This window comes from Saimiri boliviensis, chromosome 7 (assembly GCF_048565385.1).
Source record: "Saimiri boliviensis isolate mSaiBol1 chromosome 7, mSaiBol1.pri, whole genome shotgun sequence".
Lineage (NCBI taxonomy): Eukaryota > Metazoa > Chordata > Mammalia > Primates > Cebidae > Saimiri > Saimiri boliviensis.
In genome coordinates, this window is record NC_133455.1 from 69,964,697 (window position 1) to 69,978,118 (window position 13,422).

A 13,422-nucleotide genomic window follows, 5' to 3' on the forward strand; every position below is an offset into this window, starting at 1 on the left:
CTCCATGAAGCCATGCCTGGCTTCCACAGCATACCTTAATCACATTCACTGGGCTCTTTCTCTGCTCGATGTTTTTTTTTCTGCTTAGGTATTATCAGTAACATAATTTACATTTTATTTATTTATCTAATTTATTTATTTATTTATTTTGAGACAGAGTTTCACTCTTGTTACCCAGGCTAGAGTGCAATGGCACGATCTCGGCTCACCGCAACCTCCGCCTCCTGGGTTCAGGCAATTCTCCTGCCTCAGCCTCCCTAGTAGCTGGGACTACAGGCGTGTGCCACCATGCCCAACTAATTTTTGTATTTTTAGTAGAGACGGGGTTTCACCATGTTGACCAGGATGGTCTCAATCTCTTGACCTCGTGATCCACCCATTTTAGCCTCCCAAAGTGCTGGGATTACAGGCGTGAGCCACCGCGCCCGGCTTATTTATCTAATTTATTGTTTACTCTTCTGATTAGAATACAAGCTCCAGGAGGACAGAAACTTTTGGGTCATTTACTGCTGTGTTTCCAATGCCTAAAACAGAATTTAACACATTGTAATCACTGAATGAATAATCATTCTCTTAATGAGTGACTGTTTAGAAGGTGACCGTTCCTCAGAGGAGCCCAGTGCCTTACAGAATCATCAGCGACACAGGCAGGGAGATCAGCTTCAAAACAGTAACAATAAGCCGGCAGCCATGTGCTTACTAAGCATGTAAAATGTTGTGGGTTGAAAGTTGGAGAAAAGAGAGAGGGTTATTCTAAGACTTGTTTCCATCCTAGAAGTTCCTATAATTGAGAACAAAAGTTGTATTTTCTTGACTAGCTCCTATTTACTGTCTGTCTCTATATCCTATGTATGGAAGTTTTACTTAATGTTAATACCTAAAGGATAATAATGCCTATGAAAATAGAATCATTAATGCTTAAGAGTTCCAAAGAAAGGCTTAAAAATAAATGGCAATTATAGGTATGACAACGAAAAGGCCAGACAGGTTAAGTGTTCACTGAGAATGACAGACGTTTTCCTGGCAATTTGGGCAAGAATGGAAGAATTTTTCTATGTGAAAAAGTAGCAGTGATCTCAAGTCTGAAAGAAAGGACATAAGGTAGAGCTAAGCTAATCTTCACAACTCTAGCACACAGGATAGGGGACTGGGAAATTGCATAAATTTTTTTTTCCCAATCTCAGCGACACTTGAGTTGCAGAGACTTGTCCGTGGAGTGTTATATGGGAATGCTGTAAGTATAGCAATTTCAAGAGGCAAGAAGAAATGGTAGTGTTTGGTTAACGGTAATAGGAGGAAGCTATACTGCTGGGAGGTAAGAAACTGGATATTTTTTTTTCTTGTGGAAATCTGCAGGAAGCGACAAATGATTATCAAACAAGCACATCAGTCATGAGAGTGTTAGAGAGAATTAAAATATGGGTACACATAAATGTCAAGATAGCAGCTTTGTAGGTCTTGGGGCTCCTTGCAATAGAGATAAAGACATGGAGCTATTTCCTCCAAATAAGTCATTCAAAAACATACACTGGTAAGACAGTGGAGTTTGGTGCAGTGAAAATTAAACTGATTAGAAATCAGAGGACTTGGACATTTTTCTGACTTGTCCAATTAATTGACTTCCGGTATGTCAATTAGGTTTTTTATGAGGGTATCAGTTTAATCCTCTAGGAAAGGGATTGGTTGGACTCAACGTGTAAATTTACTTCCAGTGACAATGTTTATTAATTTCTTTTCATACTTTTTAGGTGAGTTTAAAATATGCCTAGGAATAGTACCTGTAAAAGAAAGTGCATTTATATAGTTTTCCCCGTTAAAAAGTTGGAAATGGTTCAGTGGTCTCTGGAGTTACTTCCCATTTACCAATTCCCTTTCAAATTAACACCAACATATGGAGCTCCTGCTCCTGTGACCTTCACCCTGGATTCAGGAAAGTGGCGAGCCTGAACAGGCAGGCCATACAAGAACCTCTACAGGGAGCCAATCCGGTGCTACTCATTGACTGTCAGCACTGCTTGAACTTTCTACCTCTTTGCTTTAGCTTATAGCTTCATCCACCTTCCTCTCTAATCAAACAAATTCTTTCTACCCTTTAAGGGCCTGCTCAAGTCATCTCCTTCCTCTGATCTACCTCTAGCAACGAACACCCACGCCTGCACCATATGCAACAAGAGAGTAAGTAGCTACCTCTCTTGTCATCATGCCCCACTACGTGTAACTTCTCCCCTAAACCCACCACAGAACACAGCACAGTACTTTGCAAGAGAAGGGACTCCAGAAATGCTGTGCCTGCAGAGGAGCAAGAATCACCCTGGCACTGGGAAACTATCCCCAATTAGTATTCATCACAGGACAGGTGCTCCTGACCGTCCTCATGGGCTTGGACCCTAATGTACATTTTTGCACAGTTTGTAGTAAAGAGGAAAAAGGATTGGAGCATAGTCCTCCCCCTCCTTTGCTGATATGACATAAGGTCACCCAAGTCTGACTTAATTTTTAAAGCTTGAACTACCTAATTCTCCTATCTTAAAAAATATTTTCACCGGGCGCGGTGGCTCAAGCCTGTAATCCCAGCACTTTGGGAGGCCGAGGCGGGTGGATCACGAGGTCGAGAGATCGAGACCATCCTGGTCAACATGGTGAAACCCCGTCTCTACTAAAAATACAAAAAATTAGCTGGACATGGTGGCACATGCCTGTAATCCCAGCTACTCAGGAGGCTGAGGCAGGAGAATTGCCTGAGCCCAGGAGGCGGAGGTTGCGGTGAGCCGAGATCGCGCCATTGCACTCCAGCCTGGGTAACAAGAGCAAAACTCCGTCTCAAAAAAAAAAGAAAGAAAGAAAAAAAAATATTTTCCAGCCTTTCATTTTAAGTTATTAATTTCTTGGTCAAAATTTCCTTCTGGGATTTGTGTTCCATTTTTCTTGATGATGGTTTATTAGTATATGATCATATTTAATCTTCCCTATAAAGACAGAAATATAAAGCCTGAAGATATCTTTTCTCCAGTTTTCCCATTAAACTAAGACATTCCCATACTGGTACTATTGCTTCTTGCTTGAATCAGCCCAAACGCTTATTCTCCTCCTCTGCTACCATTTCCAGCCTTTTGTTCTTTCCTCTTTTCTACATTTCTCTAGAGGTTCATTCCCTAAATCCTTCTCCACAATCTGTCAAGAGTTCTGGAGCTGATTACAACCAAGTAGAGTAAGAGAGAATTCTTGTTCTGAGGATGCTAAAGTTAAAAGCAGAAACTGTGGCAGATAGGATTGAGGTTAGACAGGAGAAATACCCTCTACTGGGTTAAGATTAAGGAGTGAAGAGCTGTGAAATAAGTATCTTCCAACAAAAATTATCATCAGATGCAGTAACTGTAGCAGTAGCAGAAACCCTGTAGAGGTATGTCATAATTACGACACTAAGAATATCACCTATTTCTAGTCTTTGTCTTCCAAGGGAAGCAGTCAGGGATTCACTACACACTGACATGGGCAAGTCAAAGGTAGATAGATACTCATAATAACTGATATGTACAGAATACTGTATATTTATCCATAAAACTTTCCTGTTAACTGCTTAACTTAATCCTGGCAACCACTTTAGAGCTAATTACTATTACCTGACACTTACAGAGATATGTGATTTGTCCAAGGTCACATCCCCGTATTGCTGAGCTATAAACTCAAGTTGATCTGACTCCATGTTATACAGTTTTTCCACTGACATTAGAATAAGAAAATGGCCCAATGTCACCATCCCATGCAATTTGGGATTTAAAAATGAGAAGTTGTTTTAGTAAATTCTCCGTTTTGCATGCTATGTAAACTCTCCATCTTATGGTCTAGTAGAGAAGAGGCAGCATAAACACTAGGCAATTTATATTCAGTTCTGTGACAATCTTAGTGCAGGAAGTGTTGCTTTGTTTCTGTTATTAGAATAGTTTCCTTTCTGACTCCAACTAGGTGATTATGAAGCAGTTTAGCCTCTCTCGGGCTTACGGAGTGGTTTTTTGGCAAGGGTCCAACTAACTTGTAGTTGGGAGGAGAGAATCTGCCTGGAATTCCACATTACTTTCAGATTGTTGTGGCATTGAGAATGTTTCCTAATGGTTTGGGGCACCACAGGGCAATGAGAGCTGGTACTGTCACAGCCCTGTGGTGAGGCCGCACCCAGTACATGGCTGATGGGGCCTTGAATTTCCAGAGCTTGTCTGGGGAGTCTTGAGGAAAGAGCTGGGGTAGCTGTGCTGGGGATGAGCACTCAGAGAGCTTGGAAAAATGGATAATTATCATTATTTGCTGTAAACATATTTTAATATATTAACAACTATTAGTCTACCAATTTATACCTGACAAATATCAGCTCTGCTTACAGATACTTCACCATGGGGAAATTTTCAAGGGGCTCAGTAAGGATGACCAATGCTTCTTTTTCTTTAAAGTTCAGAGTGTTATTTAGAAATTAATGAGAAGGAAAATTATAGAAAGGGTTTGGGCGTTGGAATCAGAGTAAGTCTAGTTTGGAATCACAGTTCTGTCTACTTACTGCTTATTTGTCCTTTGTAACACTATTTTTCCTTCTATACATAAGTTTCTTTTTTTCTTTTTCTTGCTGTTTTACCCAGACTGGTCTTAAACACCTGGCCTCAAGCAATCCTCCCACCTTGACTGGGCTTATAGGGCTGGGATTATAGGCGTGAGCCACTGCACCTGGCCTATACCTAATTTTCTTCATGTGTAAAATAGATACTGTGCCAAACTAGTTGGGTGATTGGCAGTTGTAATGAGGTAACATATATGAAGTCTCTGATGTATAAAGGTGGTGCTTAATAAGCGACAGGTATGATTATGAACCTGCCCTCAGCCTAAGCTGTTCACTGAAGTTGAAACATCTTGAGGAATACGGAAGGAAGGAGGAGTGAACATCAGGGTACAGTTGACAGCATAAAATCAAGACGGTGAAAAAAAATTTTTTATCTGTGTTAAGCAGAGATAAAAAGTAAGCAATGAAAGTCTTTCTTTCTTGTCTAATTCCCAAAGGGACCAGAGAGATTATTTAATCCTGTTCACTCATTTTGTAGTTGAGGAAACTGGAGAGAGAGAGAGAGAGAAGAGCAGGCTTGCTTGGAGTCATAAGAATATTAGTGGATTTAAATGGGAATCAAACTCACAGGTTCTGAGTCCCAGAAGCATGCTTTTTTCGTTTCTGTCATACGGCCTTCCTCCTGCCACACTTGGTTTCCAAGGCCCAGTCCCAGGTTTGTCTTTAGTGCTCTGGGGGACGTGTAGATGACAGACCTCTCTTCTCTTCTATCTGTTTTGTACCTATGCCCCAAGTAGTGCCTGTGAGTTGAGACTGAGAGTGAGAACCAGTGTGGGAGGAGAGAAGAAGGAAATGGGGTTTCCATGAGGTGGCCCATATGACCTTTTGCATCCACAGCCAAGATACACATCATTATAATTGCAAAGAGTTATGGGAAATGCCAGAGCAGCTAACATTTCTCTGTTTGTGAACTGGACAAACTCTACCTCAACCTCGGTGGATTGTCCCCCATTTGACATACCCAAACCTGCAGCAAATTCTCACATTCCTTTATAGATAAGAACTGTCTTCTAGCTCCTAACCCTCTTCCATGTGACTCAGGTTGAAAGATCATCAGAACAAGAATTTCCATAAGTATAATATTTGAACATTCTGAGACTTCTTTGTCTAAGGAGAAGTTCAGTCTGTTCAGGGAAAAAGGGAGATGTGATTTGGTAAATAAAAGAAAGAAAAATGCCTATTAATCAATAGAACTCCTTTCCTCCTCTCTTTTTATACTCTTTCTCCCACAAATAAGTTTAGCTGAATAAATACAGAAAGAAGGCCAGGCGCGGTGGCTCACGCCTGTAATCCCAGCACTTTGGGAGGCCGAGGCGGGTGGATCACCAGGTCAAGAGATCGAGACCATCCTGGTCAACATGGTGAAACCCCGTCTCTACTAAAAATACAAAAAAATTAGCTGGGCATGGTGGCGCGTGCCTGTAATCCGAGCTACTCGGGAGGCTGAGGCAGGAGAATTGCCTGAACCCGGGAGGCGAAGGTTGCAGTGAGCCGAGATCGCGCCATTGCACTCCAGCCTGGGTAACAAGAGCGAAACTCCGTCTCAAAAAAAAAAAAAAAAAAAAAAAATACATAAAGAAGATCATCTAAGACCTTTTCCCTCTCCTTTCCTCTCTTACTCACTTCCACTTTCAGGATATGAATGAGTTTTAGGAAAGGCATGTATGCTGCTACAGGAAATATTAAAGTTGTACATTTGGAAAAAAAATTAATCCCATGTTCTCAATGTAGGGAGACATCAAATATCTTAATTAGATGGGCATTAAAGACATCAAGAATAAGAAACAGCAGTTCATCGGAGCGAGTTTATAGATGGGTTCATCTAGAGAAAGTAGGAAGAAGGAGCAGATTTCTTGACCTTCACAGAGTTGGCTCTGTGAATTCATATCTTTGATCCTCCAGTTTTATTTCCTTTGTGATAAGCTCTTTCCTGCATATACTCATTTTCTTCTTTCCCTTTTTCCTTTTTCAATATCTATACACACTCTTCTTCTCCTCGTCCCTCTGCTTATTTGACTGAACTCTTTTCTCAATCTAAAATCTGTGTTTAGGCCATTCTGCACCAGGCCTGGGTATGGCAGGGCACATAATCCTGTGGGTACTAGAATACCCACTTTGGTCTTGTCCCTTAGGTGGAAAAGAGAACAGATGTAAGTTTGCAAGTGGAAACACACGTGTGATCTTTTCCCCTTACGGTAGCCCAGAAGGAACCTTGTAAGTCACAATATCGGCTAAGACCAGACCTCTATTTTATTCTCTGTTAGAATCCAAATCATAAACATTGAACTGAAAATGACGGTTGGGACTTCACGTTCACTGCATAATGCTTCATCGCAGGGTTTCATCTTAATTTTCAAAATCCAAGGGTTATGAGAACATGTTATTAGTATGGCTATAAATGGTTTCTAAATACCCTGGGGTGCATGTGAATAACTCATATGTCAGATCCCTTTCTATCCCTCCTGTTACATCTTCGGCTTGTTATTTCTGATAATGGTCTCAGTAGAGATAGACAATAAACCTGACTTTCCTTCTTCCTACTAACACTTTGTGCTGCAAGAAAATCATACGAGATCTTTATCTCTAATCTCAGGCTGAACAACTATTGAGTCCGATGCTTGGACATACAAGTTGAAGCTTCCTACCTCCAGCCTCCCATCCTAGGTACTGCCCTCCACCATCTAGAAAGTCTCCTCACCTCCCTACTCCGGACTATTTGTGGTACACGGAGTCACTAGTACTTCCCTGGAAATCTCCTGTAAACTCTCACAGTCTTGTCAAATAACTTCTGTGGAACTCTCCTCTCTTGTCCTTGCCCTGCCCTGGGGACCCACCCTTTCTCCTCCACCCACTGGTGAGCTCGGTGGCATAGACAGGGTATGGGAAAACCCCAGGGTGGAGGATCTTTCCACTCCTCCATCTTCCCCAAAACTCATGTAGGTGATGACAAGCTCTGCCTGCTACCACTGGGGCAAAGGGAGTTGGAAGAGCATGAAGCCCCCAGTATTATGTAGGTCACTGAAAGATCAACAAACCCATCTATCCATCTCTGAAATATGAAGCCTGAAATCCGGTCCTGACAGGCGGATATCCATCTATCTTGAGCCTCCTGGTTAATTTGACCTTGCGTCACTCAAGTGTGTAAATCCTCCCTTACAGCTGACCTCAATATATCTTGCTGCAATTTATCTCAACAAGTTTCTTCTACAACTTCTGAAGAAAGAGGTCATAGCATAGAAAGCAAAATTGATTTCGGCCAGGTACTCTCAATGGTTGGAGCTATGGACACTAGAGTAGGACCTGAAATGAAATTGGGAAACTTCTTCCTTGAGAACTTTGCGATGGTCTAATCAGATGGCAATTGCAGCAACAATGACTTCAGCAAGACACAGAGAGAAACTCTGCAGGTGAGAAAGGTAAAAAAAAAAAAAAAAAAAAAAAAAAATTCCTAAAACAGTTATTCAAGTCATCAAAGAAACCCATGTTTTGAGAACCTAGAAACGTTACCTCTTTGATAAGAAAGAGGAGAAAACAAACAAACTAAAGCGAAAGGGCACCCAGCTCTGTTCTCCTAAGCACAAAGATGGATGCTTTTAAGGTCGAAGTAACAGCGGTGGGAGATTTTCTCCTGATTTTCCCCTTTTCTTGGCAGCCTGCTTTTTCTCTGGCCTGTTTCCTTCTTTCTCCTAGCATCACCCGGAATCAGTACAGCCTTGAGACTGAGATAAAAGCTGTACTTACCTGTCCGCTGGTAGAAAGCTGAGTTTGAGGCAAACCGGTTGTCAAAGCTGGGCGGAGGCCTTCACAGGTGTGGGCACAGAGGTGAAGCGAGTGAGAAAGTATCATGTTGTAGATGATGCCTTTCTCCCTGAACTCATTCAACTGCTGTTGCCTGCTCAAAAGGGGAAGCGGAAATGAGCACACACACACACACGCACAACACACACACACACGCACACGCATGCACACATAGATGCAGTCCCCGCCTCCCAGCCCAGCCACATCCTTTGCTTCGGCTCGGGAGACTGAGTGAAGGCCAAACCATCTGTAGACACGGTGCTCACAACTAGGAAGACCTTCCTGCCCCAGGGCTGCCTCCGTCTTTTCAGAAAAACAGGAGATCTTTTCTTATTAACGCAAAGGGACCGTCCATTTAAAGATGTGTGTGCAGGAGTCTTCCTACCAGATAACTAGAATTCCACTGCTGCAGATCAATCCTTCTGTCCTCGGGAGGAGAGCTGTCTGAAAACGGGAAAGCTCTCTCTCGTAAATGATCTCGCTTTTATCTCAGAGGTTTCCAGCCCTATCACACACTTGAGAGGGCTCTGGGCCAGTCACTCTGTGTTTATCACTCTTTCCTACTCCGGTAAATTCCCCCGAAGCTTGTTTTCAAATACGGCCTACTTTTTTTTTTTTCTGTTAGTTTCTTAACTTTGTTTTTATGTTCAAACCACTTCAAAGTTTTTGTTTTTGTAATAAATGACTGCTTTGCCCAATGTTTTCAAAGCTGAACCTTTGAAATCTGTTACACCCTGAAGATGTCTGCAGTTGATTGGCTTTCTGTTAAGAGAAGGTTTATTGAACTCTAAAAGGTTTCTCCCAGTCCTCAGTCAACGTCACCCACCTGGGGGCATTCAGCACTGCTAACTATCCCTCCTCGCTTCTCCAATATCTCCTAATGCACTTTCTCTCTGTAGGATGCTCCTTTATCTCGAGTATCTTCTTTCTCTCTCTCTCTCCTGGTTCTACTGTTTCCTTCTTTGAATCATTTATTTATGAATATTTATCACAATATTTATTTTATAAGGCAGTCCTCTAATGTGTTGAGACTGGTTTTCACATGTTCATTAACTTCTTTCTGTTTTGCTGGCTATAAGTATACTTAGGTCGTTTTTTTGTGTTTTTTTTTTTTTAACCATGTTTTTAAATTCCATTCCCAATTACCAATAGGACAACTCCATTGAGTATCCATAGTATAGCTATAATATGGTAGATATAATCCTAAATAAAATTCTTGTGTGGCAAATTAAGTTCTCAAAACATTATTTTCTTCAAGTATAATGTGAGGAAAATAATAATTCTGTTTCTCGCTCAGTCCTTCCCCCACCCTATTCCTTTTACATAGGCATGAAAATGTCTAACATATTTTCTCAGGGCATAGCAGATGCTAAGCATGTGCTTTTCTGAGAATTAGCTCCACAGTCACCAAATAAAACGCTAAACCCAACATGCCCTAATTCTCTTTATTTACTATTCTTTGCCATACAAATTAACTGTAAAAACTCAAAGAATGCAACTTTAACAATTCTTCTAAATCCCAAGTTTCTGGAATTCGATATTTTCCTTAACAGTTGTTTTCAATATGTTTGGGTTAGGGAGAATATCACTTCTGTAGGGAGTTTGGAGATACGTGAGGGAGATTTAATTTTCAAAGAAAATGGGAAACTGATACTGGTATTTAGTACCTGAGGGCCAGTGATGCTAAGTGCTTCTGAAGGGATGGGACTGTTCAGCACAGGGAATAATTGTCCTGGCCCAATGTCAACATTTTGTTAACACTGTTCATTTCATGGTTAGGAGAGCAGGCTTTAGTGTGAGGCACTGGCATCAAGTAGCTCTGTAGTCTTGGACACACTAACATCTCCAGGTCTCAGTTTCTAAGCTGCTAAATGGTGATTGATCTTCTTACAGGAGTGGTTGCAAAGCTATAAGAATAAAGAAACACAGTAGACCAGCGCCTACGTCACAGCAAATGCTCAACAAATGGCAGCTATTTTTAAGGCTCTTGAAATACAATGGTTTCTTTTCTTTTTTTTTTTTAACTTTTAAGTTCCGTGGTACATGTGCAGGTTTGTTACATAGGTAAGCTTGTGTCACAGGGGTTTGTTGTACAGATTATTTTGTCACCCAGGTATTAAGCCTAGTACCCCATAGTTTTTTTGATCCTCTCCCTCCTTCCACCCTCTACCCTCCCATAGGCCCCAGTGTGTGTTGTTTCCCTCTGTGTCCGTGTGTTCTCATCATTTGGCTCCCACTTATAGGTGAGAACATGTGGTATTTGGTTTTCTGTTCCTGTGACAGGTTTCTAGAGATAATGGCTTCTGGCTCCATCCACGTTGCTGCAAAGAGCATGATGTAATTCTTTTTTATGACTGCATAGTATTCCGTGGTGTATATGAACCACATTTTCTTTATCCAGTCTATTACTGATGGGCATTTAGGTTGATTCCATGTCTTTGCAATTGTGAATAGTGCTGCAGTGAACATACACATGCATGTGTCTTTATAATGAAATGATTATATCCCTGCAGGTATATACTCAGTAATGGGATTGCTGGCTCTAATGGTATTTCTCTTTTTAGGTCTTTGAGGAATTGCCACACTGTCTTCCACAATGGTTGAACTAATTTACACTCCCACCGACAGTGTATAAACATTCCTTTTTCTCTGCAACCTCACCAACATCTGTTATTTTTTGACTTTTTAATAATGGTCATTCTGAGTGGTGTGAGATGGTATCTCACTGTGGTTTTGATTCGCATGAAATATAATATTTTCAGTTTATCCAGACTGCTTTATGTCTGTCAAAATTACCTCACTCACTAAAGATACCATTTCACAAGCAATTGCTAGAAATCATTTTAATAAAAATATTTATTTTTGATTTATATTTATTCTCAATTTTGTGAGTACATATGTAGGTTTATATGTTTATAGTAGTTGTGATTTATTGTTTAGAAAGAAATATTTTTCTCTTCTACAAGCAGCTTCTGAAAGACAAAGATGAAGACTGTATGATTCCCAGGAGAACGAGGTTCAAAGTATTTCCCTGTTTGTCTTCTTTCTCAATTGTTTAGTCTTTCTCTCTTTCTTTCTTTGCTTTTCCTTCCCTCCCTCCCTTTCTTCCTTCTTTCCTTCCTTCCCTCCCTCCCTCCCTCCTTTCTCTTTTTTCCCTCCCACCTTCCCTTCCCATCCTTTGAAAACATTAAATGCCTCTGTATCTTTGGCATCATGAACTTCTCTGAGCATATGTTCCAGGTGCTTCATGAAAACAAAACCACTTGCTCTTTCTATACTAGATGCAGTAGTTTAGGGTTTCCGAAGGTTTGTGTGTGTGTGTGTGTGTGTGTGAGCTTCTTCATTTTTTTCCCCTTGGTTAAAAATAAATCCCTTAACACTATCTGAGATAACGAACTAGCTCCTGACTGCCTGCGTGATTCAGCAGTTTGGTGCCTCGTCATAGGACCTATTTGTCATTCCATGGCTCCCTCTCTTGTGTTTTACAGAACTTAGCAAAAACACTGAACTAGGAGTAAAAGGGAAATCTGAGTTTAAAACTATACTAGTTACTTAATTTCACTGGATATCAGTATCATCTTCTGACAAAGAAATGTTTTCTTAGATTAGCTTGGCTTTAGATGTCTGTAACATCTGTTACAGATGTTATTTTTCTCTACCCTTTTATAACGACATGTGGTTTCTTATGGAAAATGAAAATATTAAGTGACTGATATTTGGTAAGAAATTATTATAAAGGTAGTAGAAAATGTATTTTGAAAAACTTCTTTTTCACTGAAAAGCCAAGTTAAATATTGCTTTTGAATAATATCCTCCAGGCACATAACCTGATAACACTGATAAATAAGAACAATTTCTGATCGCTGATGTGCCCATCAAACAGATGGGCTGTATTTGGGTACAAGTTCTGGAGCTGCAGAGCTGAGGGCTGAGCTGGCAGGTTGCCCAGACCTGGGGCAGAGCCAGGACAGCTGTCCATAGAGGCTGTCCCAAGACAGAGAAGCTGCTGTTCAGAGCCACTGCTCTGGGCTGAGCAGCTGGGCCCTTCGGCCCAGATCCAGATGCAAATCACCTGCCTCCATTTCAGCTCTCAACCTTCTTTTTTCTCAGATACTAGGATTTTTGTTGTTGTTGTTGTTGGTTTGTTTTGTTGTTTCATTTTTTTCCAAGGACGTGTTCCTCCAACTGCTGATATGGGAGTTGGAGTGAATTTGTAACCAAAGGCTCCAAAGTAGAACGAGAAAGTGGGTAGAGTAGTAGGGGAGAGAGCAGTGGTTTCACTCACCAAGGGTTTTCTCAACTTTCTCCAGGCAGAAAAGTGTCCACCAAGGTCATCTTGTTCTTTTATCTGCTTCTATGTTCTGGTTGTTAAGGATACAAAGAAGTGGGATTATCTAACTTCTCTAACCTGCCCATTCTCCTAAATTGCTCCACTCAATGCCAGAAAGTTCTTCCTTCTGTCTGGCTGTATCTTCTCTCTGTAAAAGTCCAGCAGAACAGAAGAGCAATCCATCTCAGGCCTCTGCAGAGAGTGTTTATTCAGTGATCTGGATTGTAGTTCTACCCAAAATGTATTTTGTTAGATACCTTCTGAGTGCCAGAAATGAGACAGACCTGGGGAAGGTGCTGAGGGGAGGGTGGAAGGAGAAGATATACAAGAGGGAGAAACAGTATCAAATATGATCCCTTAGAGGCTTATTTTCTAGTATGATCAAGTAATTTGGGGAAATACAGGGTTAACAAAAGACAAACATGTTCCTTTAAGTCAGTGGTCCCCACTGTTTCTGGCACCAGGGACTGGTTTCATGGAAGACAATTTGTCTATGCGAGCAGGGTGAGGGGTTGGTTTGGTGATGAAACTGTTCCACCTCAGATCATCATGCCCGCCACTCACCTTCTGCTAGCAGCCAGGTTCTTAACAGGCCACCAACCTGTGCTGGTCTGTGGGCCAGGGGTTGGGGCCCCCTGCTTTAAGGCACAACTTCTTGAGGCTTTTAATAGATTAACATGAATTGTGATTC

At 41.2% G+C, this 13,422-nt stretch overlaps 1 protein-coding gene across 1 annotated transcript in view; it reads right to left on the reverse strand.

The window, feature by feature from the left end:
- Positions 1 to 8,503, reverse strand: part of TESPA1 (thymocyte expressed, positive selection associated 1) — a 43,416-nt gene extending 34,913 nt beyond the window's left edge. The window contains exons 1-2 of the mRNA XM_074402724.1: positions 8,345 to 8,503; positions 5,172 to 5,343 (exon numbers count right to left, since the gene is read on the reverse strand). The gene's annotated coding sequence lies outside the window, so the exon portion shown is untranslated. The remainder of the gene's footprint in view (positions 1 to 5,171; positions 5,344 to 8,344) is intronic.
- Positions 8,504 to 13,422: the final 4,919 nt, after the last annotated feature.